This window comes from Suricata suricatta, chromosome 4 (assembly GCF_006229205.1).
Source record: "Suricata suricatta isolate VVHF042 chromosome 4, meerkat_22Aug2017_6uvM2_HiC, whole genome shotgun sequence".
NCBI classification, from domain to species: domain Eukaryota; kingdom Metazoa; phylum Chordata; class Mammalia; order Carnivora; family Herpestidae; genus Suricata; species Suricata suricatta.
Genome location: NC_043703.1, coordinates 62342436 through 62349444, shown reverse-complemented (window position 1 = coordinate 62349444; position 7009 = coordinate 62342436).

Sequence of the window (7009 nt, the reverse complement as noted above, 5' to 3'; positions counted from 1 at the left end):
AGGTATCTTTGAGGTTCTATTCCCTCTGGAGTTCGTATTTTCTCCTTCCGCTCTCTCAGTTGAACATAATATCCTTCTCAGTTCGAAAAACAGTGTGGAGGGAGTTTACAGAGCTCCCTTCCTCTCCGCCATCTTGGCTCCACCCCTCTAGAAGATTATTTTTCAATTCTTAAACTAGTTTTCTACCATTGTATATTATGTATATCTTCTTCCTTAAGAAGATGCTATGCATTAAAACTATAGTCAATAATATTGTAATAACTTTGTATGGTGACAAATGGTAATTAGACTTAATGTGGGGATCAGTTCATAATGTATAAAAGCAGCAAATCACTCTGATATGCACCTGAAACTAATAAGATATTGTATGTCAATTACTATTGAATTTAAAAATTTAAATATTTAAAAAGTTTTAAAGGGCCCAATACTAAGCTCAGGTAATGAACCTTCAAGAGGAAACAATGAGAAAACATTCCCAGATGAACACTGAAAGCAGACCTTCCTCCAAGCTGCACAACTATCATCCAGCTCAGTCTCCATTGTTTCTTCCCCTCTAAGCTTTTTGGACAAGTCAGCTAAAATCTTACCAAGAAAGTGCCAGATCTTAAAGCACACTTTGTTCCAAATATAGCACTGTATGTTAACTAACTGGAATTAAAAAAAAAAAAACAACTTCAAAAAATAATAAAAAATTTTGTTAAAAATGGACACTTTGCTCCTGGTGAAAAGGTAACAGTCAAACACATAATTTGAAGAAATGCATGGGACAGGCAAAGACCCACTATACAAAATGGGAAACCGAGGCCAAGAGAGGCAGTGTCACGTTGTGAGGCCAGCAGCGAGATGCTGGTGCAAGCGTGTCTTTAAAGTCAGTGGCAATATTCTCTGAATGCATTGGGCTCGAAAAAGAGGCACTTCTGTAATTCCTCAGCCAAATCAGAAAATGTGAGAATATTCTGCCAAACACATAAAGCATGATATTTATTTGGACCCAAAATGTACTTTGACAAACTTCATGTCATGGAAAAATATGCCTTTCGTCAAAGAACTGCTTGACATTTTCCATTTCAGTATTTAATTATATAAGCCATTTTTAAACATAAATCATTTCAATCAAGTATTCAGAGTACCTATAAAAAAGACTTGAAATTTGCAGTAAATTTCATCAAATTTCCTTTCATTCATTTTCTTCTGTATATGATTTGAGAAATCAAAGCCATTCTTCAAACTTGAAAGATCATTTTACCTAATAGGTGTTAATAGAGCTTAACATCGGCAGCAATAAAAAACGACTGAAGAATTCAAAAGAGAAACCATGATTAAAGACGTTTGATTTTGGAAAGATTAAGCATATTACTTTCAACAGTGGAATCTATGTGCTCCATTTGGCTACTGTTTGTCTGCCCATCTCTGGGCACATCGGAGGGTCATGGATGGAGAGAGACTGGGGATTTGTGGGGACGTGAAAACTGGCTGCAGTTCCAAAAACTACACACAGAATATTTTGGTTTTATAAAACTGTTTTTATCCAAGCCAAAAATGTGGGTTCCCTCTTGCCCCACACATCAGAACACTGATTCATTGGATATTCTCCTTGAAAATATTATTGATATGAGAGAAACGGTCCCCTCTGTCTTCTAGATATCAGAGGACAATGACTCATCAGTCAAACAAAGAGCTGAAATTTGTTTCTCTAACTCATGCTCTTGTGCAATTTTTCATAAGTTAACTGCAAATATTGCAACAATGGAACACAAATGCTTCACGCTTGACTTTCGTTTCAAATTCATGAGAAACTTACCTATAAAATAGATGCTTTGGGACTCCATGGAACTATTCTAAGATGACAACTGGCAAAAATATTTTTATCTACCTCTATCTTTCTGTTGAGTGGAAAAAATATTACCTTTATCAAAATTTCTCTTCCTCTTCCCCTCCCCAACCCCCACCTGTTTTTAACATTTGAGAACTATTCTACACGTAGGCTTCCAGAGAATAAACATACATATATTGATATATACATATATTTGCTCATAGTTGAAAGTGTAGCATCTTTATGATTTTGAAATCTTTTATGATTTTCATTAAAAACAAAATGGCAGGACGCCTGGGTGGCTCACTTGTTCGAGCATCCGATTTTGGCTCAGGTCATGATCTCATGGTATATGGGCTGGAGCCCCAAGTCGGTATCTGTGCTGACAGCTCAGAGCCTGGAACCTTCTTCAGATTCTGTGTCTCCCTCTCTCTCTGCCCCTTCCCCACTCATGTTCTCTCTCTCTCTCTCTCTCAAAAATAAATGTTAAAAATTTAATGAAAAAAAAAAGAATGGCATAATACCACATTACCAAGGCAAATAATGGACTCTACGCTTAGGGAGAGTATTATTTTAAACTATCACTCAGACATTTGTGTCTTCAGTGGAGTGATTTTGGATCTTATCATAAAATCAAAATACAGACAATAGCATCTAATTGACAGACAAAGAGAACTTCCATTCACCTGTTCATTTGTTCATTTAACAAGTTCTTCCTTTGGCATTTGCCATGTTAAACACCATCTTAGACAACTGGAATGTAGGGACAAAGTATGTAAGGAGACTTTTACCTTCATGAACTTACACTTTGACTTATACTGAAGGAAAATGGGAGTTCAGAAAACAACCTGACAGACCACAATTTTTCTAAGGTAATGTCATTTAAAACCTTGCCAAATTGAAAGATAATTAATTTCTTGGGGACTAAACCTTACTTTAGAGAAGAGATAGACGTCTTAAAACTTCAAATGCTAGAGATCTGTCATACACAGCATGTTACTTAACACAAATAATAATAAATAACAAACAAATAATAATAAATCTCAATTTTGTATATACAGCATGTGTTATTTAACACAAATAATGATATATGTAAAGTACAAAAATAACCTATAAGTAAATAACAAAAATTTTATCTGGGGGGGAATAGATCATATAACCACATGGATAAATTATTTGGGTTTTTAATTAAAGTTTTGTGCTGATAGGATATTTTTCCAGGGCACTATAAAACAGAGAACAAATTTATACTGTAGGCACACAAAATGCCATTTTTTTCTCTTGTGACCATAGGCTGAATTTTATTGGAAACCAAACTCAATAATTTTATATGAAATAGGACGAGCTTGCTGACAGAATTAACCCCAAATGGATACTAGATGAAATAGCTTTGAATTATTAAGGTATCAAAACCTGTTTTGTTTTTAGAAGAAATATATCACATTGGAAGCTGCTAGATAGAAAAGGCTAATATATAAAATTATATATAAAAGCTTTTTAGAACTTATGTGTACATAAAACATTAAAGTGACATAAATCCACATTTATTTTAAATGTAATGATTTTTATAAGAATATAAAACTTGTAACCAAAAATGAGCTAAAAAGCTAGAATTTAAGCCAAATACATATGATCTTCCCTGATCTTTTCACTACATCAGTGGTGGCCATTATATGCAACCTATGCCTTCACTCATTCCCCAGTCCTCTCTCATGGTAGATATTGGTAATCAATTGTGACTGTTTCTAGCCAAGACTGGATGTGGGTTCCAAAAACTTCTCATCACTGAAACTCAGAAAGTCAATCACAATCAGATATGCAACTTAAAACTTCTTTGCAATGTTTCCCCTAAACCCGCAGCCCGTTTTTACTTCACCTATTTTTTTAAACAGGGATAATAGTTTTTAAAGATCCTTCAATGTAAGCCATTTTTTGTCTTCTCTTCCTCTCAATCTTGTCACCATTAATGCAAACCCATGGAATTTCCTTTCCCCAGGGGCATGTAAAGTAAGCGAACTTCTAGAACAACAACAAAACATGGAATGGGGGAAAGGATAATATGTCATAGGGAAGTTTCCAGACAGAAGGACATGAGATAGAGGACCGACCTTTTTTATTGGAGAGAAGCGGGTTGTTTAGGGGCATTAACCAGGGTGAAGATGCTACCTGAATCCCTGAGAAAAATCTCGTGCTTCTGTTTCTGAGCTTGGTCAAATGTGGGGAAGATGGAGGATGTAGATGATTTGTGAGAGAGATAGAGAAAGAGAGAGACAGAGACAGAGACAAAGACAGAAAGACAGAAACTAAAGGAAAATCCAAGGAATTTGAGCTTGGATTTTAATTTCTTCATGTTTTTACCATGCTAGTGCAGCTATAAAGACTGAGTGACAAAAAAGACTAGATGGATGAGCTAGAGACTGTTCCCTAGCACACATTCCCTCCCACAGTCGGCACGTGCTGGATCTTATGTTGTCCTGGAGAGGAGACAGGAGGCGGTGAGATTCTGTGGAGCCCAGACGTCAGGGCTCTGGACAGAAGAACCTCATAGTTCAGTATTCATTCCTAAAGCACAGAGCAGCAAACACAGAATTCAGCCATGGACACCAGGACAGAGGCTGGCAAGGTCCAGCTCTTCATCCCTCATTCAGGTTTCCAGCCCTGAACAATCACATACCACCTTCTGTAGCTGTGAGCAGAGGCAACAGAAGAAAGCAGTTCTGGAATCTTCATCTTGATCCCAGTCTCCTTGATGAACAGAACTATGTTCCTCGGCACCCAACTGCCCTTTTAGGAAGTTGGATAAGAGGGTGAAAATGTTTTGCTGGAGATACCCTAGGGTGTTAACGACCTTGATGAGGGAGTCCTTTCATAATGTATACATATATAAATCATCGTGTTGTACGCTTGAAATATCTGCAATTGTTATTTGTCAATTATACTCAATAAAACTTAAAAAGAATGAAAAAAGTTAATTTAAATTTCAAAGTCTTTACATTGATTTAATTGTCACCAGTAAGGAGACTGTTTTAAATCAGGGGAGATTATTATATTTTGCTAGCACATGAGGCTTTCTCCTGCCAACAGGGGGAAATGGAAGCTCCAGAGCAAGATGAAATCAGTTCATAGAACGTAAAAGAAGTTACACTGATTGAACACTCCCTAGGGAATAGTATTCGATCTCAGTTTTCCATTTATCCAGGGCAGTAATTTTGATGACAAAGGCTGACAGGCCACAAAGCATCCTGCTGTCTCTTATTGGAAACGTTAAGACACCCATTGTCTATATAACTAGTCTTATGCCAGCAAACAATGAACTTAGCAGAGATTGGAAAATGTGGGTATTTATCTGCCAGCATTATTATTCCCATTTTTCACCAAGAGAACGAAATCTCATCTTCCAAGTTATGCAATCAGGATCCCACAGCTAGAAAGCAGAAAACTCAAGATGTGAATGGCAATCTGTCTGGCTTTGAAATCCTTATTCTCTCCAGTGAAACCAATTCACATACAAATACCTGTTAGCAGCATCATCTTGATACCTCGTGGAGAACTCAAGCTCAGCATATTTGAAACTAAATACATGATCTTACCTAATAAGCCTATTCTACCCCCACCAGATTGTTTACCTTAAGAAATGTCTAAACCAGAGTCATCCAAAATTTCCCAATCTTATTCACTCTTTCTAATGGTCCAGAAAACTGTCTCTTCTATTTTTTGAATGTCTCCCACTCAAGACTGTGTTCCGCATAGAAGAAGTGAATGAAGGAGAAGAAACATCTACATAGATACATAAACATTTATGCATTTACAAATGGCTGTGAGAAGTGCCATGGCTGATAAATTTCCTTGTTACTTGAGACTCCAACACACCATCGATAGTGAGGAAGTCAGTGAGCAACAAAGAGCCCACAAACCTTCCTGGAAATTAGATTTCATCCTTGGAAAAGGGAAATAATGTGTGAGGGGAGCCAGGAAAGTACCTGTTATAAATCAAATTCAGTAAACAGAAGCACAATTCAAAATAAGAAGAGGTATATAACCTTCCTGAACCTTAAACCTTGTTCTGGGTGAACCCATCAGAGTGCTGACATGGGAAACAAAGAAGGAAACCCAAGAGAAAAGCCACACTTTTTAAAAAAATTTTTTTAAATGTGTATTTATTTTTGAGAGAGAGAGAAAGAGAACGAGCAGGAGAGGGGCAGAGAGAGAGAGACAGAGAGAGACACAGACTATGAAGCAGGCTCCAGGCTCTGAGCTGTCACCACAGAGCCTGACACGAGGTTCAAACTCAAACAGTGATCATGACCTGAGCTGAAGTCTGACACGTAACCCAATGAGGCACCCAGGCGCCCCATGAGAAAAGCCACATTCGTGCATCTCATGGAAACTACTGTGGACTACACCAGGAGACATATTCACGGGCTAGAAAAAGACAAACACCTTCAGGAACTTCCTTCTCTTCATTCCTGAAGGATCCACACACAATGAGAATGAAGTTATCTGTCACATTTCTCTTTCTCCTCTTTCCTTTTTTTCTCCATATTATGAATTTATTATTTTTAGATAGTGTTGTGTTGGAGATTGTCAGTTAATAGAATCTATATAAACTAATGGTAACTGCTCTTTACATTTAAAATGAATTTAGTAAAATTATATATAATTTTGTGGGATTTTAATATGAACTTTTACATTTCCTCATCAAAGGGCAAACTATTGAAATACATGGTTAATTTATATTTCTTTTTTTCTTACATTTTTAGTTCTACTGAACATTTTGCATGTGTGTTAATCTTGTCCCCCATTATCTCTGCTGACCATTGCTTTCTTAGTTCAGCCTTTCCTTTCAGACTCTACTCATGAACTTGCCCAAGGTTCACTGGGAGAGTCAGCTGCGGACGTTTGCATCCATTAATCCACCCGGCATTAGCCACCTGCTGGGCTCACCACAGACTATGGCTTTGCTCACTGACTGCTGGAAGCTGTCTCTGGCCAACCTGAGTGCCGAGACTGTTCCTCTTTGATTTGTTCAATCTATTAAAACTCTGTGTCCTAGAATAATGGAAGGAAGGAGCTATAAGTCACTTTGTTGAGAAGAACAACTTCAAAATGACAAATAGACAAATATATCCCCATTGTGTGGTACTGAATAGCAAAAGAATTTGACTTGGATTGATGCGAATTAAAAAAAAAAAGTAA